Here is a 24,435-nt window from a genome sequence, read left to right on the forward strand (position 1 = left end):
TAATTTTTATCTCTCTTCAATCTTTTTCAGCTCTACCATTTTAACAAAAAAAAAAAAAATTTCTTTTTTATTATAACCTTCAAGGTTTTTTAACCCTAAAACTATATATGTAATAAATATATGTAAATAATAATAATGATGATACTTGATCTAAATATATTGTGAACTTTATTATACTTAAAAAAAAACTATTATTATTGTTATGTTTTATAATTAATAAATTCTATTTTGAAAAAACAAATTTTATCATTTATATTTTTAATTAAACAATATTAGAATTCTAATTAAAATCTTATTAGAATTATATAATTTTATGCCTCATATAGGTAGAAAAAAGTTATTATCCTTTTTCTTTTGATTAATTTTTAAAGAAGACTTTTTGTAATATTTTTTCTTTCGTAAATTATTTCAGTATTTGTTATATTAATTGTAATTTGTTGAATTTATAATTTATTAAAATAATAATAAATTTTTAGTAAATGATAATATTATTGTGAAAAAGAATGAGAAAACAAATATATCCTTTAGAATTTGGCAATTTTATGTTTGAAGCATAGGATGTGCTTTATATTCTATTATATGCATATTTATAAATTTTCAAACAGAATCCATTTCATACAAATGGTATTGAATCAACAAATTGTAGCGAATCTTAATTATTGAGATAAATCAAACTCAATTTATTCAATACGAATAATATTAACATTTAAATTTGAAATTTTAATAGAAATTCTTAAATTTAAGAAAAATTGCATATACTCAGGTGCATGTTAAAATTTATAAAGAAAATTTTTAAAATTGAATAATTTTTAGAAAATGTCTTATAGTAAATTACGTAATGAACAGCTGAATTATTTTTTTCAAATATAACTAAATAATAAATAAATAACAGTTATATTTAATAATAATTAATTAATATTAAAATAAAAATATTCTTAACAAAATTTTTCAATTTTGATGGGTTATAAATTTGAATATAGAAATTTTTAAATATTTTTGTAATTTATTCTAGATTATCAATATTAAATGCGGGATAATTTCATTGCTAGCCAATTTTTTTGTGAATTTTTGAAAAAAAAAATTTAAATTAAAATTTTGCTTTTATCAATTCATTTCAGTCAACTTTACTAACTGTTATACTGTTATAATTTCAGTATAACAGTATAAGAGTTACACAGTTCATAATTTCATTGAAAATATGAAAAACACTGTTTCACATTGAAATATTGAAATTATAAACTTAAAATAAATTTTTTACTCCAAAAATTTCTTTTTGTATAAATGCTTAAATTGTAACTAGAATTGATTTAAATTACTTCATTTTTATATTTAATTTTATAATTGCGTATACATCAAACATAAATAGCAAGCAAATGTATACGAAAAACAAGTGTATGTATAAGAATTTAGAAAATTTACAAAAGATTTCGTTAGAAAATTTTATTGCATTTTTTTGTATTCTTTTTGAATGTAAGATAAAAGTAATAAGATTTGGGGCAGTATGTATTTATTTATTAAACCTACATACATAATATATATATATAGGAGTATTTATACATGTTCACGTTGATAAAATAATTTTTAAATGCACTAAAAATTGGGAAAGTAAAATGGCAACAAGAAAGAACGAATATAAAAATTATAAATTTTATCTTGCTGTTTTGCTTTTCTTTGATTTTGTAAGAAAAGTAGATTTCTCTTTCTATTGTATACATAAGTACACATATATTCTATTTTTCTAATTTTTTACGTTTATGTATGTGTAAAAATAACAATAATCATTATATTATGATAAACATAAAATTCCTGTCTGTATTACATAATTTACTGAATAATTTTATTCTACATTCATTCGAAACATTTCCATTTACATTATAAAATTTAATCCAGCAAACAATAAAATATTTTTATTTCACTTTTCAAAAAATGAATGCATTTATTTAAAATTGTTGTATATGCTCTGAAATCAGTAGTGAATCGCATATATAATACTAAGAATATATGCATAATAATTTAGAAAAAAAAAATTATTTTAGTAGTTACTAAGAGAAATCCAGTACATATTTAATTTTTTGTATTCAGCGCCTATAAATATGCAAAATAAAACTTGTCTGATTTTCAGTGAAATTATTCAATGAGAAAAAGCATGTCATGTGCATGGTATATTTGAAGTACGGGATTAATAGAGTTTAATTCATATATTACGAATAAATCATTTTACTAAATGCACTTAGGTGTGATTACATAAGTATGTGAAAATTAAGTATTTTTTAAAATCTAAAAGAATTCATTTTTTCATTAAATTTTTTTGTAATACTTCATACATGTTGCTATGCATGTATTGTAATTCAAATTAACGAACGCTCTTAAGAAATAATAATTTCTTAATTTAGATTGCCGCACATGTAAACATTTGACTTCGTAAAAAATATAGCTCCGTTTACTTAACTCCCTATTTTTCTTTTGCTAATATTCAATTAAAAAAATTTTTTTAACATTAAATTGGTCGATCTGGGATATTAAAATTAAATACAAACCCCTGAAAATATGCAATTTTCAAAAATACAAAAATATTTTTTGACATTGTAAATAGCTAAATACATTAACATAGCTATGTAAAACGGAAATCAGAATATTTTAACTTCGTATATTCAAAATATATATGTTTAAAGTGAGCCAACACACACATAAAATATGCAATGTCATTTATTTTAATAAAATTAAATTCAAATCGAAAAATTTTGTAGTATGCAATTTTATTGGTTTTGTCAAAATAAGTTAACATTATCCATTCGCCACTGCATAAATTCAATCCACATTACAAATTGTATAAAAATATTTAGTATGCACATTGTATTTACATTTTGATAAATACCTGGGTATATTAAAACATATACTTTTATATAAATGTATATATATTCACATTATACATACGTACTTATTGTATATGCAAGTATACATATTTTGAATCACAAAAAAAGAAAATAATCATTAAAATGAACGCTAAACAATATACAATGTAAGTATAGACACATACAAACGTATAATTTTTATATATTTATATTTTAATATGCATATGTATTACGTGTAAATATATAGTGATATATATTTATATATATAAACCTCAAGCATCATCATTATCATCATATTATATTATCTACTATGATTAACAACAAAAATAAGAAAAGAAAATAATGAAAAATGAAATATAAACATAAAAAATTTTTATACAATACAAGAAAATTTCAAAATTTATTCATAATTATCTAAAAATAAAATGAACTCTTAGCGCGATATATTCCAAAAAAAAAAATAAGAAAATACACAGAAAGCTTTATGAATATATATGTATATATATATAGAATAAATATAGAGAATATTAAGAATAATAAATAGAAAAAGAAAGAAAAAAATAATTTTCTAGATAGAAGATTGTGTTGACATTTTGTGGCATTCGTGACGCTTTATCGCATTGATAAATTATGAGATTTGAACAAATGTTTAGATAATTTACTTCATCATTATAATAGCTTTATTATAAAAAAAAAACAAAATAAGAAAAAATTAAATTCTTACTATAATAAATAGAAACATTTTGGTAAAAATTTCAAAAAACACAAAAAATAATAATAACAAAGAAAACTTTTGCAATAATTTTTTTTTCACCACATTTTTAAATTTTTATTACTTTGTATATATTTATATATATATATGAAATGGTGTATAAATTCCAAAGATCTGTAATTTATTTGCTGATCATTATGTTCTATAAATATACATACATATGTACATAATATTCCGTTCGAGCGGTTAAATTAAATAATAATTTTATAATTCTAAATTTATTTTATATACAATACATATTATTTTTATAGGTATACATATATTTTTATAGGTTTATAGGTACTGTCATATTACTGTCATATTACTGTCATACATACATTTTTCTACACTTGAAATACTTATTATCTGCATAATATGCATTAGAACTTAAATTGAACCTTCGATTTTTCAGATTTTTGTGAACAGAAAATATTGAGCTTTAGATTTGTGTTTCATGAAGTTACGGTGTTTCTCTTAATATTTGTGATATTTAAGCATTATAGCGATATGTCATATTTATTCAGAGTTTATTTCATGGCGGAATCTCATTAGACCCGATATTTATCATGTATTTCAATTTTGGTTGAATTAATTATAACGGAAATATATATATCTGAGTTCCCTTGGTCGATTTAATGAAATAAATAAACTTTCGGGGAGGAAATTAATTCATTCAATAAAATAAATTAATAAACTTTTCAATTAAATTGAACTGAATAAATTTTTTCATTTTGAAATAAGAACAAATAGAAAGCATTTCAATCTACTTGAAAATATAAAAAAATATTAAAATTTTCGTAATTTTTAAAATAATTAACATTATAATCGTATATTCGTTAATATAATAGAAAATATGAAAGCTAAAAGAGCAGATAAGTATTCAAAAATTATTGTCAGCTCACATAATATTTAAAAATTTCGGCAAAATACTTTAATAAAATCAATTCCGTAGGTTTAATTTAATTAATAAGCAATAAAGCTTCCCATAAATATAAAAATTCATATCACAGATTTGAATAATTAAATAAGAATTAATGAATAATTTTTTAATAAAAAATTATATGTCAAATTTTCCACGATTTGATAATTTAAGAAGAATAAAAAAATAATTTTAAAGCACGCATATATCCCTAATACCCACACGCGATTTTCTTTTTACCCATAATTTAATAATCAAGTCCAGTATTAAAATTTATACTGTTAAAAAAGTGTACGATAAAAAAAGTATAAAAAGAAATAAAAATTTTTTTACGAATTTTAGAAATTATATAGGATTTTTTTTTTTAAACAATATAATTTTGTAATTACACCTTAAATATACTTTAAATATGCAGATTAACAACGTTAATCATCAATAAATTCATATGTATATAGATTTTTCTCCATGATTGCATTTATTTTATTTTCACCGGTAGCAGTTCATACAAATATGTATAGTGTGTTGCAATCGCAACTAACAGAATATTCTGAGTTTTTAACTGTGCATTTCTCTTCATTATAATAAAGAAAAACGTAAGTATATATATACTATTTTGAGTGAGATGAGTAGTTTAGTATAGAGACGCATAATATCCCATAAGGTATTGGACGACTACTATAAAGCCTATTTTATATATTTGATTTCATTTAAGACAATAACAAACGGACTCAATTGAAATTTCATATTCTAGACCCAATTCTTGAGATATTTATTGTAACAAAAAATTTTCTATTGAAATATAAAGGTACATGAACCGAATCTGTATTTCAAATGCCAAGTTTACATTTTTAAAGGTAATATTCAATAGTATATAAGTCTAACAAAAATTAATATCTAAAACAAATTCACTTTTTATCAAATTTTTTATTCTCTTTATGGTTAGCCAAATATTAATAGAATGAATATTTATGTTACTGTACTTAAATGTTATTTAGAATGCATACAATTCGGTTTTTAACATAATCTTGCTTACAGAGATAATATTTTTGATTCAATTTCATTGTACATATATAGAGAAAATTTACAATGGGAATATGGTTATACAAATGGAATTGTAAACTTAAAAATTAAATGAAAATTATGCAATAAGAGAATATGCAATTTTTTCACTTTGTTTATTGCCGCAGTATTGTTAAAGAAAAAAAAACAATGAAAATAATTTTTTATTTTTTAATTAATCAATAAGTCAACACAATCTTTATCATGCTTAATTAGAATATAATATAGTTAATAAAGTATACAAAAAAAAGGTGAAGGAAGAACAAAGAAAAAAAAGAAAAAGAAAAACTTTTTGAAAAATCAACTCTCCACAGCCCAATAAATTTGCTTTTTATTTAAAATTATAAAAGTTTTTTTTTTATTCCAAACATCAGTTTCTTATTTTTTTTTTATATTTTTCAGATTAATTAATAAATAAAATATTCAACTACAAAGTGGTTTTGTTTTTAAAAAAATGCAAAAATGCTTTATTAAAAATTTTTTTTTTTTTATTTATAAATTTTTTTATTCATATATTTTTTTTATATATTAGTTATCACTTCTAAAATAAATTAAAATAAATAAAAAAAATTTTTACAATTAAAAGAAAAAAAAATAAAAAAAAATGTTATAAAAATTCCAATGAATGAAACCTTTTTTTTTAATAATTTTTTTGTTTATTTTTTATTATTAATTTTTTATTTAAAATAAAAATGATCACAATATTTATGTACTTTTTAAGTTGTTTTTGTGCATTTAATAAATATTTAATTAAATTAATTATAATTTAAAAATTCGCAATAAATTAAATTATACAAAATGTTAAAATGGTTAAATGGATAGGATTGCCGACCTGTCTTCCCGGAGCTATAAGTAGAAAATTTCGAAAATAATTGCACAAAATATGAAATTTATACATACAATAAATTTAACCTTTAAATGAAAGAAATTAAATCAGAGAAATTAGAGAATCTAGACTGAAACCATAACTAAAAAAAAAAAAAATAAATTTTTGTATTTTTCGTCTAAAGATTTCCAGTCTATAAATATATTTTGGTGTTACTGAATTTAAATTAATCAAGAGATTAATATTATTTTCTCATTAACTCTACAAGTAAAAACAATTTAAAATGAATTTATTAGCTTTGATTTTCATCTCAATACATTATAAAAGTCTAGTATCGGAAAATGATGAAAACAAAAACCCAATTAATTACAATACCAATTAATTTTTTTTGTTCTTTTGTTTTTGTAATATAAATTAGAATAATAACTGTTAATTAATATTAATACAATAAAAAATTGCTACATGAAAATACATCCTACCCTCTACTCCCCACAATAGTCCGCTTACCACTACCCCCTTTCATTATTAGAAATTATTTTTTCTTAATATTAAAATTTTTAAATCTTAAAATCCAACATATAGCTAGCTATATAAATTAATTAATTAAAACCACATATAATAAACAATTAAAATTTTACTCCAAAAAGTATGCAATTAAACATTGTTCTAATTGAATATAAAGAACATACTCATGCTATATTGTAGCTACATAAACAATTAATAATAACGGTATTTCTTTCTATTTATGAATGTATTTTGTAATAAATCAAATAAGAAAAAAGGACAATATTATTTCAAGGAATTTTCTCTTATTGAAAATATACAAAAAAAAAAAACAAATTGTAGGAGAACAAGGTTATTTCATAAATTTATACAATTTTTATATATCAAACAAAAAGAGAAAAAAAAAAGTCTATCACAGTCATCAAGATCATCAATATCATTATCATTGTCATCATCATCATCATTGTGAACCCAATTTTTTTTATTTTTGTATATTTTTAATTTGTTATAAAGAGAATAAAAAAAATTTTTTAAAAGAGAGAGGTTAAAAATGACATTGCAGTTTAAATTTCCTTGATTTTTATTTTAAAAACTTCTTTTGATATTTTATATTGACTATTTTATATTTTATATTCCTTATTGTAGATTTTAAAATATAATAAATTCAAATATGGAATATACATATATAGTATATACAGAGTATATATACTATATTAATCTAATTATAATCATGGTTAATATTTAAAAGATGGAAGAATATATGAATGAATAATAAAATTTCAATAAAATGGAATTTTTAAAATTGTCTGTATTTGCTATGAAATAATCTTCATCTTTATTAAATTAAAATCATATAAATATTTTATTTTGTCTCATTTTCATTCAACCTTCACAATATATAGTAATTGAATTTTATATTTCACTGGTGAAATGGACCTACATAAATTTAGAAGCTAGAAATTTCTATTTGAATTTCTATTTGAAAAGAAAGTATCAACTTATGTATTTCTTATAAAAAAAAAGAAATTGCATACTTTCAGGATGAAAGCAAAAGATGTTTGATTTATGTAATAATTAAGTCTTGATATTATATAATTAAATTCAACAGCCATTTAAATACGAAACGTTTATTTGAATAGCCATTTTCCCTTTATGTTCTTCCCGTTATGTTCTCTACATTATAACTAAGAAAACTAGTTGCCGTCTTTTTATTTTTACATGAATTTAAAACAGCTTTTTAATTTCGAAAGAATAAATTTTCAGAAAACTGTCATATTTATGTCTTTGTAGAAATCTAACAGCGATAAAAATAATGCAAACAGATGCGTGCAATTCAACGAAGACGAATTAATAAGAATTCAAAATACTCAAATATAGCATAAAATATTCAAACTTGTTTGCATACATTTAAAACACATCAAAATGCATGCTCCCGAAATTTGCAAAATGGAAAACTTCATTGTACTTAAAAATTAAAGTGTTAACAGTATGAGATTTATATGTATATGAAAACAAAATCCATCAACCGGAATAAATGAGAATAAATAAAAAATTTTTACATGTTGATCATTTTTATTTAAAATATATAAATAAACAAAATTATTTTCCTAATGCAAAATTTTGTATTAATATTTTATAGAGAAACAAAAAAAAAATTAATGTAATAAGAATAAGTAAATTAAATAAAATAAATGTTACAATTTAATACAAATTTTTACTGATATATTCAACTTCTGTTATTTAAATAACATTATATGTACATGTATTAAATGTAAAATAATACTGTTATAATTAATATTTTCTATTCTATTTTCTCTTCATTTTTAATTTATTTTAATTTTGTTTTTTTAAGTCAAAAAATTCTTTCAAAAGCCATGCAATGTTTCAATATTATATAATATCAAAAAATATTATTAAAAATGATATAGTAAATTACAATAAATATATAAGATTACAAATATAGAATTTTGTTATAAATACATATACATATATATAGATTAATATTAAAAAATGTTATTAATAATTATGTGAAATTATACAATAAATTGATTGTATTTGTAACAGAAATACATTAATAAATAAATTTATTGCAAAAAAAAACTGAAGAAAAAAAATATTTCTTTTTTATATTTTTGTTATTTTTTCTCAATATTTTACTTCTTCTTTCAGTTATATTTAATATTAAATTGCTAAAATTTCATATACATATTTGAAAGAAATTAAATTATTTCTTCATATCTAACTTACAAATACTATGAAAATATAAATTTGTAGAAATTTACCAAAAACCCGATAATCTCTAAAATTACAATTTTTCAAAATGGCAATAATTTAAAAATCTTAAAATAGGGCTTATTTATAGCATTTTTCTCATTCAAGATTAATAAATTTTTACTATTATAACTAAAAAATTGGTCAAAAATTGAGTTATCATTATAGATTTTAGTAGATTTCTACAAAACTCTTTTTATATCATATTAATCTCAATTTAGCTATTTTATTTTGTGTATATAAAATTGAAATTTAATTGTTATATATAACAATTATAATAAAAATATATTTTTTTTTGGAAAAAGAATAATAAATTTCAATTCACTACTATACAATTTGACTACTATTAAAAGTTTAATGTGAATAAAAATAGAAATTTTAAAAATATTTTTTTAATTTAGAAAAAAAAAAATATGTTTTTCTGTTATATAATTTTTAACCATTTCCAAAAGCTATTTTATATAAATATTTGATGTTACAAAAAAAACAAAACGGAAAATGTAAAATGAGGCAATCGATATGGATGTGAAATAAATATGTATGTAATAGAAATTTTGACGATTTGAAACATAATATATTTTATGAAAAATATACGTAAGTGTATATAAAATCGTAGATTACTCTAGCAGACATCACTTGTTAATCTTTGTAGTTTCTAAGACAAAATCCGATCAATTTTGATTTAAAATTTGCCGAAACTATACGTTTTTACTCATGTTAATTATTTTGTTTTCGAACATTTTCAAATTGTTTAAGTTGAAATTGACCATTTGGCGTTAATTGAAATTATGAAAAACAGTATTAAACGTATAAAGGTTTATAATCGGTATACTTCGGTTGAAATGTACAAAAAAATTGCTATGTTTTATAACATTCACTCAATAATATTAAAATTATTCTATTGAAAATTAGAAATATTAAAATATTTCTATTAAAAATAATGAAAATATTGAATAATAAAAATATATTATTGAAGTTAAAAATAATTTATGGTACAGAGTGTCATAATTTTTATTCACAGTGCTATTTTAATTTACAATATTTCTCTTTCTATTATACTTCTATGGAATGAATATTGTAAAAAATGTATAATATTCAACGAAAATTTTTTAAATAGTATTGTTATACAATTATATCAAATTTTATATTTTATATTAATTTTGCTTCGTTCATAGAAAAATATTTTAAAAGTTTTAAGGAAATCGCAATTTTTCGAAAAATTTCATTTTAAACGAAAGAAATTTTTTGCAAAAATATTAATTTTTCTATAGTGTTAAACATAATTTTAAATGTAATTTAATAAGATGATTAACTTTAAAGTAATTATTTTATATTTTATATGTATTAAGGTGTAAATTACAACCAGAAGCTTATATAACTGTGTACGTTCAATTAAAAATATCATATGTATATGTAAACATACTTACTACAAAAAGGTTTTATAATTTTGTAATTTTTGTTATGCTTAGAATTTAAAATAACAAAAGTGAAAAAAAACATTTAAAATAGTTTTTCATTCATAGCACACAATTTTGATGGGTGCTCTTTTTTTTTTCTATATTAATATTGCTGTTATGTACAAATGAACTACATAAATATTTTATTATGTAGTTTAAGTATAATAATTGTTTTAAATAACAATAATGCTTGTTTTGAATAAATTAAAGAAAAAAATTTTGTAATTTTTTTTGTATTTCGTTGATTAATTACGCAATGAGAAATTATTTTAGAAATTAAAAATTCATAAAATCAAGTTGACCTTCTGAATTTTTACATAATAGCTAATAAAAAAAAAGAAATCTTTAAAAATTGGAAAATTATGTAGGTACTGATTTATATTTTGTATATAATATAAAATTTTTAATTCGATGAAAATAATATTATTAAAATTAAAGAATAATTATTTTAAGTAATAAAATTTCATATAATATTCTCTAAATATTTGCAAAACGCCTGTGAGAAAAATTGGGAGAAAAAGAAAATAGCACTTTTAAAAGAAAAAGTTAAAATAACAATCTTAAAGTATGTACTTTATTTATCTAATCATGTGCATTGGCAAAAAAAATTAAATAATTCAAAAAAAAAGTTCTCAATTGAAATTCTCTCCCATTTGACTGTTTTAAAACAGATATTATTTATATATAGTTTTAATAGTCGGCGAATTTTATTCGCTAAATATTTTCTCTTCTCTCTTCTTTTGTATATATTTGTGACAAAATTAATAAATAATTAAATTTTTTTATTTATAATTAATACAATTTCTAGAATGGTACATTTATATTAAAGTAGAAAAATATTTACATATATTGTAATCATAATGTGAATGCAATAAATACATACGTACATACATTAATAATATTTTAAAATAAGCAGATAATTTTTAATGTAACATATTAGTGAGTGCTTTTGAAAAACCCTTCAAAATTTTTAATAATATTTCAATGTATACATTGAATACTGTATATGTATTATTATTAATTATGCATACATTTACATATATAATGATTAAAATTATAAATATAAATATATATAAGGTACAATGTTACAAAATAAATTTAGTAAATGAAGGTGGTATTTCAAATATTTTTTAAATCAATTGCTCATTTTACAAAAAATTTTCATATAAGTATTCATAAATAATTATAACATTTTTTACTTACCCCTATTGATATTAATTTTTCAAATTTTTTTGATTTTCACAATCAATTAATATATTTGACTTATTACAGTAAATATTATAATAAATTTATATAAATTTTCTTTGAGTATTTTTCTTCAGAATCAAAACTTTATTTTTTTCCCCAACTAAAATTGTATATAAAAGTACATAAGTTTCTTGACAACTATTTATACTCGTAATAAATCTGTTATTTGCAAATATAGATATGATTAAAAATTTATAAGATAAAAAAGTATATAAAATAAAAATAATAATAAAAGTGATTCAATTTTTAGATATAATTCGTAAAAAAAAAACATGCTTTTTTTTAGAAAAATTAAAATTAAAGAACAACAAGAGTAAAATTGCAAAAAAGAAAATACTGAAAATAAATAAATTCTTTCAAAATAATGTAATTTAAATATTTAAATTAAATTAATAAAAATATTAATATTTTTCCATATTCTAATTTTAAATGTTTATTAATTTTTTAATTTCAATTAAATTTCGAAAGCTATCACATTGAATTGAGACGTGTTATTGAAATATAGAAAATAAAATCAGAATAGCACAAGTTGACCGTGTCAATTGTATTATACTTGAACGAATGATTAATTAAATTACTTACATACATAATGAGTAACTAAATTCTATTTGAATAACCAACCCATTTATGCAAAATTTCAGTACGGTATAACCTAAATAGTTTATGATATATAATTATTTTTTACGAAAATAATTTCTCTTTCAATATATTTTTTTTTTAAATAAAATTTTAGTCCTACATAATCTAACTGCATATTACAAAGTATATGGCCAAATTATTGTACTAAAATTAAATAGGGTTCGGACATTTATTAAATTCAAACAATATTTGAAAATTTGATGAATGTAGAATCATAAATCAATTAGATTTTTACTTATGGCGAAATAAACGGACGAATGGAATAACATAAACAGTTGAAAATAATTTGCAAATAATTGAATTGAAATTCGACTCTGAGTTAAAAAAAATATTTTATATTCGTATACCTCAGACCATTATTATCTTAGTAGCAAACATACAATATTTTACAAATATAATAGTTTGTATACGAATATAAAAATTGAGTGTTTCCAGTCTATCATTTCAATTGATTACTCATCAAATTATTTTTGTCATATTCTCATTTTTCTCTATTTAATCGTATTTCACATGCATACCTACATATTGCAAAGAACATAAAAAAATTCTATGCACAATGCAAGTGAGTATACCATTGCACACACAAACAAATTTTAACATTATAATATTACAATAATATAAAATAATTGAAGAAAAAAAAATTGATATTTTCAATGCTAACCTGTTTTTGTAATTTAAAGCCATATAAGTCTATGTACTTACGTGTACTCGTATGTCTGATATTATTATTTTTAGATAAAAAAAAAATAATTTCTCATTTTCATTCAATTTCTATAATTACATTATGATAGCAATCAATTAATAATTCGATAATTTAAAATTTATATTATAGCTTTTGGAGTGATATTATTATTCGATATTTTCTATTATTGCTCAATTTAAGTTTTAATAGTCAAATTGTAAGAAAAATAACCAAAAAAAAAAACTAATTTTCTTTTCCATATTAATAAAAATTACAACTTATTTACAAACACACTCATATACAAAAAAAAATTTATTATCCTTATAAATTTTCATTACAAGGTGTTCATAAATTTTCATTACAAGATGTATGATAAAATCTGCGGTTAAGAGTAAAAACTGCCTAAGTCAATTTTTATAATTTTCAATTTTATAACAAATTCTAATTCCTTATATCTTTTAAATAATATTTGTGCAAAATTTTATTAATGTACATCACGTCGTATGGTACAAAAATAATTTTGTTCATATAATTGGAAATGGAAAATTTTTCCAAAATTGATTTGAATTCGAGTTTTGTAAAGCTTTGAATTTAATATCTTTAAAATATTTTTTTTTTTTGGGTTTAGGCAAATTTTATTTAGAACCACAGAAATATACAAATTTATAAAATTTATGAAAAAAATGTAATAAAAAAACTTATTTGCTTTTATTACTTTCCAACCCCTAGAATTTAGAAAGTTTTCTTTCTTTTTTTTTCAAAATTTATTAAGTATACAATTATAAAAATTCATTCTTTTATTATATAATTATACGTAGGTAGCTTATAAAAAAAAAATGTTGCGTGCAAATTGGAAATGAAAAAAAAATTAAATAATTCATTTTTGGAAAAAAAAAAACAATACCGTCATGTCAATTCAATTTTTGATTGGCAAATTTTCATTTTATATATTCTTTTATTTTTTTTTTTTGAAGAATCAACATTTCAAAATTGAAAGTGCAATAGAGCAAAAATTTAAATTTTTTTTTTTTAAATACAAAAATACGTACATAATATATGAAGTAAAATTAAGTGAAAAATTTCCAATTTATACACACAATATGTCAAGTAAATACTATATAATACATAATACATATAGCAATAACTAAAAGTCCATGCATCTTTTGTACATTAACATATATAGCTTGTCATAAAAATATTACATACTTCTTCTTCATATATTAATTTTGTTGTATAAATATAGCATAATATAAAAAATTGTGAATGAAATATATATATATGTATATAGAAGCACATTATGATTTTTTTTTCAATAATCCATTTGAAACAATATTTTGTTTGGTTTGTTTTCTATATATAGCTATGTTATAAAAATTATAAGTTTTAATACATTATTAATAAATCTAATTAACTACAAGTTAAAAACTAAAAAAAAAAAATTTTCTTTGGGCAACATTATGTTTTTAAATTTTAATTCTCATTGGAAATTTTATATTTTTCTCATTTTATTTAAATTTTGAGTAAATACTCAGTCATATATTTCTGACATTACTTCCCAATCATATATTTAAAACTGAGATGAGAAAATAAACATAATATGATGAGAAAATAAAATAAACTGAGATGAGAAATTACTAAAAAAAAATTCTCATTTTTAAGAATTAAATTGTATAGTTGGCTTAATGCAGTTCTTTATATACAATAATACATATACGGCTATATTTCATTAGAGTTCAGAATACGAGTAATATTACTAATTTGTCACTCATCCGATGAATTAAAAAAGTGATAAACAGAATGGTGCCCTTATCTTATTTTTACTTTTTTTTCTTTTACAATAGTTGTTATATTTTTAATGTAAATACAATTTGACTTAAATTTTTTCAAAAATACATAAAAGTAAGTAAGTATATATATTATATAATGGAAATTGAATATAATTATGTACGTTACAAAGCAAACTCGGTGAATATGAAAATAAATATTTTATTTAATATATATATAAACAATTAATATAAAAAAAAAAATTATTATATTCACTAAATATAAATGTATACATGAATGTATATTATATAATTAAATAAAGTAAATAAATAACACACATTAAAATTAACAAAAAAAAATGAGTATTAAAAAAATCTTCCACCAATATTATGTAGTACCAAATATTTCAGAATTTTTAATAATTTTTAATTAAGTAAGATAAAAAAAAATTTAATGAAATGATAATTTTTTTAAACAGAAAGGACAATACAATAAAAATTAAAAAAAAAATTATTGTAAAATTAAAAATGCATTTTCAAAAATTCAAAATGTGGTAAAATTTTCTTATTTTTAATAAGTGTTACACTTATAACTTTTTTGGTAATACAATAGAATTTCAATTAAAAATTGCTAGCTGTTTTAAAAATATTTTAAGAAATTAAATATTTTTTTTTTAATATTAAGTATGAAATTATTTCCATCTCTTTCCCGTATAATATTGTATAGGCTTATTTGTATTTTTAATTATATTGTTTTAATTATATTTCTTATATATTGAAAATTCAACAATCTTCGTTTTGGAAAAAAAATATTTCAGTTTTAACATAAACAACACGATAGAATAAAAATTTTGAACACATTTTGTTTTATTTTAAAAAAATTTAGGTATTCTTAAATTTAAAATGAAACAAATTTTCAAAATTTTATAATAAAAATCAGTTATTAAATTTCAATAATCAAGAATATTTAAAATAAATTTTATAAATACGAGTATGGCTTTTTTTTAAAACAAGCTAATAACAATTTGAAATTAATTTGAAACTTTAAACAAGTCGAAGTTCATTAAATTTAATAAACCAGATTATTATACAAAATATTAATAAAATTTATATTTGTTAAAAATATATTTTTAAAATTAATAATTTCCTTAATAATACTGCAAAATTTTCTTTATAATTCTATACAAATTATGTCATTCTATGAAACAATAAAATAATAGGAAGACATAAAAATATATACTTACAAACAAATAAATTTTTTGTAAGTATATCTATGATTTCAAAAATTAATTTCTAAAATTTAAATTTATTATTTATTACACATTTTTATTAATATTATTATTGTTGTTGTTATTTTGAAATTTTTATTCTTTTTAAAAATAATTTATTTCCACAATTATTACGTAATTAAAAGTAATTAAGAAAATATATCATATTTATATGTGTGAGAATGTATGTATTGTATATATAATCATATTTGACTTGAATTTCTTGTAAGCGTTTAATATTATTTTTTTTCTTATAAATAAAATAAAATTAAATAAAATAAATTTATTTTTAAATATTTTCTCCTTTAAAATTTGCTCTTCATAGCTAATATCAATTATTGAAATACAGTACTTTGTATATGTATATAACAATAACTGTACTATGTATATAATATAAGTATACGTAGTATAGAACTAATTAATATGTAATAAGTATTATAGTATATAAGGAAATTTTATAGAAAGAAGAAAATAAGATGAAAAATTCTTAGATTATTTCATAGAAAGAATAAATATAAAATTTTAAAATATTTTCTCTTATTTTTCGTAAAATAAAAATTTCATCTGATTTGCAAAATGTGATCTTTGCAGAAAAAAAGTTAAAAGTAAATCAACAGATTATAGTAAAATACTCGTAATTTTTCTAAGACTCTTTCTTTGCTAAAAATGGCACTAACATAATTTAAATTATGATGGTTTTTCAGAAAACTATTATTTCAGGTGAAACTTTATCGAATTTGAAGAGTTCTTATTTTGGTTTGCGATTTTTAACCGGATTATCTCGGAAAGAATAGATAATAATTTTAAATTACACATGACATTTTCCATAAATTTAATAAAAAACCAAGAATTTACTAAAAAAATGTAATTATATTCAGAAGGATATAAAAAATCGTACATATATCTTACATGGATATGCGAAATTTTAATGTTTATGTTAATTTAGTTTCCACTCATAAGAGATTATGAGAACTTATAATATTCAATTTCTAAAGAAAGTCTTTCAAAGCACTTTCAATTAACATACAGTATTTTATATGAGTATATAAATGATTACAATGTCATTTATATTTATACATTAAATTTTTATTGAAAAGACAATAATAAAAATCATTAACTATTCTTTTTTTTCAATTTTTACTTTTTATAATTATCAATTAAAATAAAAAATTTTATTATACTTATTTATAAATTTTAATATATTATATACTTCCGGGATTTTCTTTCAGATTTCATTCAACATATTATACTATGTATATGCAATATATATACATATATGTAGATATAATTTCATATTATAATAATATAAATAAAAAATTTTTTGTCACATACTTTTTACGCAAAAAAAAAAAATAAAGAATAACCCCGTAAACAGGATAAACTTTTTATAATGACAATAAAAAATACTTAAGTATTTTAAAAATTTACCATGTATGTACCATGTATACGTAAGTATATAATATGGATCTATAATATAAGTATACATTTACATAGAAGATATAAGTATATAATCGTATAATACAATTTATACTGGTATAATTTTAAAATAACTAGGTATATACATATATATATATATATATGCATAGTGTACACTTTTTACTACCCGTGTACATTATTATTGTATAGTATATAAGTAGTTAATTATATTAGCTTATTGTATGTAACTAAAAAAAAAAATTGAGGAGAGAACAAAACAACAATAAGTATAATATATACAGGAAAAATAAAAAATGAAGGTGGAAAAAGTGTATGAAATAAAAACGAAAGCTCAGGTATTACAATATACAACAAAAGTGAGAATTAACAATGTGCGAATAAATATATGTATATATATATATACATATATTATATACATTATATTATTGTGGGTACAATTTTACTTTTTTTTTTGTTTTCAGTTTTAATTTACCTTTGTTTTTTTTTGCGGATTTTCATTTCAAAAATATGATAGAATGAAAAAAAAGTAAAACTTAAATAATAAAATATACTCATATTTTGTTTTTTTTTTTAAGAGTGTATACATATATATATATATACGTATATATATATTTTATAATAATATAACAGAAATATATTAAAAAGAGGAAAGAGAAATAATAATGATGTTAAATATATTATATATGTGTATATATATATATATATATATATATGTGAATATATCATAAAAATAAGAAAAATTGTAAAATCATTATACGTTTACATTCAGAACTAATTAATTAATGTTTTTTTTTGCTGCAAAATGTATATCAAATAAGAAATTTTCTATTATGAAAATTTTTAGCAAAAATATATTGCTAATTAAAAATTAAATATCGAAGATATACATATGTATTTGGCTTATTATAACGTATTCAAAATATTGCAATAGTATAAAAGTGACACACTAATATAGTCGAATGTGATGAATTAATTTTAAATGTGAAAATTCACTATAAAGCCTAAAACGAAATGGAAGAGCTTTGCTCCTCTTAAAGTAACAAAATCGTTCTATATGAAAAAATATGTAAAAATGAACGTGAGTTTGTACTCAAAATCTAGCAAAACAAAAAAAATTAAAAGAGTGTTTTTAAATTTGGAGAATTATAACAGTTCTGAAATTAATAACGTTCCGTTATTAATTTATTTTTTAAATTTTTCACTCAAATTACAAAAAAAAAGTGAATTAATTGAAAACTATTATTTATTTCGAATATCACATTATTTTTTGAATCCTAAATGTAAACGTACTTTAATTTTTTTTCTATAAAAATTTATACTTATACAATTGAAAAACTTTATGTAAGTATGTGTATGTAATAAATAATAAATAAAAATTTTTTTATTTAATTTTTTTTTATTGTTTCTTAAAATATTTAACATACAATATAATTAAAATAAATGAAATATAAAGTTGGAAATAATTTCAGATGACTGCACAATATTGAATAAGTATTCTTTTTCTTTTGTTGTTTTTTTTTTCTTATATTTTTATTATATATGTATATATATTTATTATCATTTAACATTTTACATATTATTATATAATTTGCTAATTTTTCCAAAATATGTATATAGATATTATGTATATACTTACATATTATTATAATGTTGTTTGTTTAAGTATATATACATATGTATATATATATATACTTAATTGTATAACTTTAATTGTAATTTGCAGAGAAGAAGAAATTAGCTCATATCTGTTAATGACACTGTTATAATAAAATATAAAAATGTGTGCATTAATATTTTTGATTATTTAAAATAAAAAACAAATTGTAAGTATGAAAAGAAAAAAAATTTATAATAAAAATTTGTATACATACACACATATATGTATGTATGTATATGTAATAAAAAATATGTGAAAATATTATTTTAAAAGTTGTATACATTCTTTGCAATTTAATTCATTCAATATAAAGTAATTTTAATAAATCAAAATTAAAAATTTATCAAAAAAAAACATTTATTTAATATTCAAAACGTAAATGCATATTTATTTATTTGTATGCTTGTGTATGTATATACGTTACGTTACATATAAAGACGTCTATATGCCCACGAACAGCTGGGATAAATTTCCTTAAATATGTTATATATTTTAAATATCAAATTTTATTGTAATAATTGTATATAATTTAATATACAAACTGTTATATTTATTATAATAACTTATTTATTATATTAATATATTGATATATATACGAGTACATCATTATATAGTACGAAATAAATAGATAATATAAACAAGGAAAAATTACGAATGTAGTTAAAGAATTTCTAGTAGCAAAATTTGAAGAAAAGAATAAAGTAAATAAAAAAAATAAAAAAGTTTAGATTTTCTATGAGAAATTAAAAAACATATTAAAATATTTTTTGTAATATTAATTTTTTAAATTATATCGGAACAAAACTCAATATCGATTCTATATGGTTGGCGATTATGATTTAAAATAAAAAATATTAATTCACAAATTAAAAATAAGAGATGATCAATTGAATTTAAAAATTCGAACATCATGAAATTTGATCCTAATCTTTCTCATGACGACGCGTGCGATTTTTTAATTCCCATGCCCATCTATATTATATATACCATTATATCTAAATCCGTGATAAATTGGAATATTGTAGCCAGCCCAATCCAATCTTCACACAATAAGAGCTCTATCGTTTCGTCTTTTTTCAGACAAAGAGTCGCACTCTTTTCGCAATATTTAAGTAAATTAAGAGTAACAACAAAGTACTTGTCCTATAAATTCTCGAATTTGTCCTAATCTAACCTTTAGATCTTACAACAAATTTGTGAATTTTTATAGAAAAAAAATTTATCTAACCACAGTTTTCATATACAAAGTTTTATTAAATATAGAATAGAAAATAGAACGAAATTTTGAAATTGTTGCATCCCGTTTTATCTGCAGTCTATTCTTGAAACCTAATATTTAAAAATGAATATTTTCTAATAATAAGGTCAGTCTCATCTCAAAATATGTCAGTTTTCAAATATTGTAAACATTGTAATTTCTCCACTTTCAACTTAAAAATCTCATAATGCAATTTTTTATTTTGTGCGTCAATGTAATTTTATAGCCATTGATACAATCAAATTTTAGTATTCAATAAAAAAAAGCTGGACTTAGCTCATCCTGCTATTTCTTTATGTCTAGTGTTTTTTTCTTTAATGTTTATCAATTTATTTTTTAAATTTTTTTTATAATATTTTTGTTAGGAAAATTTCATTTTCCACACTTTATGTCATCGTTTTTATAAATAGCATTTTCTTATGCTTCTTTCTTATTATTATTTCGTATTTTTTTAACTTTTTCCTTCATTTTTTTTTGTTTTTTGTTCTCCATTTCTTGTATTTTTTATTTCAACACACAAGAAACATTAAGTATAACGCCAAGTCAGTTTCCGTTAAGAGCTAGAAATGAGCAATCTCTTACCACAATCTGCGAATAAAACTATATACCATGTTGAAATGCTTCTTACGAGTATATATGTATGTATATATTTATGTATACATGGTAATATCCCCTCAAAATATATAAATATATTTTAAATTTAATAATGTATTACACACTTTATTAATTTAATATACTTATACAGGAGTTTTATTTTAGCTTCTATGTATATTGCATTCAAATAATACTAGCAAGAGTTAAAATGAAATTAAGACCGAATTATAATTATACAGAAAGCCTCATAATGCTTTCTTATGCACAAGTATTGCACACCAGTAAATGTACCTGACTTATTTTTAATAATACAGTAATCCTCATAAATGATTGCGTCGGCTCAATATACACAATATTTAACGTAATTAACATGGAAATTCAATTAAAAGAATTAATTTTAATTATATCATCGATCCATTAAACCGGAATAAAGCTTATACCAATTAATAAAATGTGAAAGCAATTGAACTTTAATTCACACACTTAATAAAAAAAAAAAAAATTATTTCTTTAAAACTCGAAATGACATTGGCAGATCAAAAAAATTATTCGATATAATTTTGTGTCAGTAGCTATTTTAAAATAGTACAAATTTTACTTTAAATATAAAAATCATGCCAAAGAACAAAAAAAAATTAAGAATATATTTAGCATTTTTTCATAAAGGTGAATTTAAATAGATTTGGTTAATCGATTGAGCGAGAAATTTTAACTATATAAAATGAAGTTGGGCCAATTAAAACTGAATTCAGCAGAGTGCAATTATTTAGAGCCTACTGTATATACATTATATATATTCATATGTATAAATTTAAGGTGGTTATAAGTTATTTATATAGAATGTAAACCTTATAAAATGCTTAATAATTTTACGATCTTAAAATTCTAAATTATGTGACGTGCAGAATGTTGATATACATCAAGCTATTTATGTATGTATATTGTATATATATATAGCTACTTATACCCCTTGTGCTTAAGAATTTTTTTTATCAAACCATAGGAAATCTAAAATTTCTTCTTACCTTAAATGATTTTAACAAATTTTCAAGTATATTTTATTATTTTGAAATGGGTATTCGACAAATATTCGAAAATTAAGTATAAATTTTAAAGGTATAACAGGAAAAATAACAAAACAAAACAAAAAAAAGAAAAACACATTTTTCATGAAAAGTTATTAAAAGCTTTGTAAGGAATAATAAATTTATAAATTATAATAAAAATGAAAATCCTATTTCTTATATAAAAGAAAAATAAATATAAAAAGAAATTTTAACAAAAGAAAAGCGAAAAAAAAATTGTTACAATAATTTAAAAAAAAAAAGGAGAGTCACGCGACCATTCATGACTTCTATTAAGTCTGACCCGTTTTAGGTTTTCATTATTTTTTTTGTTATTATTTTTTTGTTTTCTTTCTATACCTTCTTCAAATTTGCAAAGTAAAATGACGACATTTAAATACTAGCTAAATTACAAAAAAAATTTTTTTTTTTACTTTATTTATTTATTTTTTTATTTCTATAATAAAATTCAAATTTACTTTATAAGTATGTATGCTATGTATGAATATGTATAAATATTTATGTAATTAGAGGGTGTATTAAAATTTGTATATTACATATAAATATTACTTATATTTGACATTAACGATGTTTCAAAGTTATATAGTTCAAAATACCTTCATAGATTAGATATGATGGTGATGATAATATGAAAATTAATTTTATTACCTAAGTATTATAATTTGGATAAATTAAAATTTTAAAAGGGAATAAGATAAATAAAATGCAATCGTCACTTGTTCCACTTATTTTTTTGTAAGTAATTTAAAGTAAGATATTTAAAAATGTTGAGTAATTTATTGATGAAAAGTTAAGAAAATTTATTTACCTATAAAATAAGCTATAGGTAGTTGTAGCAAAACGTCTATAAAATTACGAACCCCTCTCTACTTAAATTGTGGGCTTATATCGAAATACAGTAAATAAAATTTTTATTCAGCAATAAAGAAAAAAATGTTAAACACAGTAATATTTAAAATTCGAGTTTCAAAGATTCTTAAGGGCCACAATTCTAACATTATTTCGGATTTAACAAAATGGTAAATTTTTAAATGTAATTTTGAGAAAAAACAAACGATACTAAATTTCCCTCATTCTCACAAGTCATCATATCATAATAAAAATTCATATTGCATACTTTTAGGAAGGAATTAAAAGAATTCTTAACGTTGTAATTATGATACGTATGTAGTTCTTTAATTCATCTGTAAATTTGTTATTTTTCAACTTACACTTAGTAATCTTAAATGCTTCAGAAATTTGGGAATAAATTGGCATTCATTAGCTATATGTAAGGCTAATATAAATATATTTAAATGAAAATGTTTAAGAATTACCCTTATATAGTTTCTATAAAGTTTGCCAATACTAATAATTAACATTATTCATGCAAACTGCAGTTCATAGCGAACTACATTGGACTTATATTTTGTTAAAATACTCATTGTAAATTTTTTATTTTTTTAATTAAATTTTCTGTTAATTATTTTGGTTGAATATTTAACGCATCATTGAAACAAACACAATTTCTTTTAAAACAAAATCTTAAAATGTTGAAATTCCAACACTTCATAAGTGCACTATTTGTAAGCACTACAAAAAATTCAAAATTATATTCCTCTTAGATCTAATATAATAAGAATAAAATTCTAATAATTGAATACTTTTCCATTATAAAATCTAATTCTTATAATAATTAATTCTAATCAGACTTTAAAACGTTAATAAATTCAAAAAATTTTTTGAGTAAATAGCATATAGGAAAAAAGCGAGGAGAAAACAAATAAAATTTTAGAAGACCGCAATATTTAAATTTGAAAATTTTTTTTTTAATTAATATGAAATTTTAATGGAAACTGTTCAAAAATTCGGCAATAATGAAAACAAAATTAATTTTCTAATTGTAAATAAATTTTAATGTATGCGAAATAAAATAACCAATAATAATTATTAATAACAATTTTTTTTTTCCAAAGTAAAAATTCAGAGTCTTTTTGCGATGAAATTTTTTTAATTTAATTCTGTATGTGTTTAGGTACATACGTACATTTGTATATTTTATGTGAACATGAACATATGCTTTAATTTTGTTTATATAAAGAAATATTTGTTATTTTTTTTCTTCAAAATCCAATAATAATTAATGAACTTCTTGATAAATAAATGATTGAGTTAATTCTGAATAC

General features: G+C 19.6%; 1 protein-coding gene across 4 annotated transcripts in view; it reads right to left on the reverse strand.

Moving 5' to 3' along the window:
- LOC129613099 (GATA zinc finger domain-containing protein 14-like) overlaps nucleotides 1-24,435 on the reverse strand; it is a 103,818-nt gene that overhangs the window by 54,929 nt on the left and 24,454 nt on the right. The window contains exon 2 of one of the 4 annotated variants that reach the window (XM_055527020.1): nucleotides 19,313-19,433. The exons of 2 other annotated variants lie outside the window; for them this stretch is intronic. The gene's annotated coding sequence lies outside the window, so the exon portion shown is untranslated. Of the gene's footprint in view, nucleotides 1-11,842; nucleotides 11,938-19,312; nucleotides 19,434-24,435 lie in introns of those variants that run through there. One more of the 4 variants, XM_055527024.1, reaches the window with a different exon arrangement.

Source organism: Condylostylus longicornis, unplaced genomic scaffold (genome assembly GCF_029603195.1).
Source record: "Condylostylus longicornis isolate FDR11 unplaced genomic scaffold, ASM2960319v2 ptg000080l, whole genome shotgun sequence".
NCBI lineage: Eukaryota > Metazoa > Arthropoda > Insecta > Diptera > Dolichopodidae > Condylostylus > Condylostylus longicornis.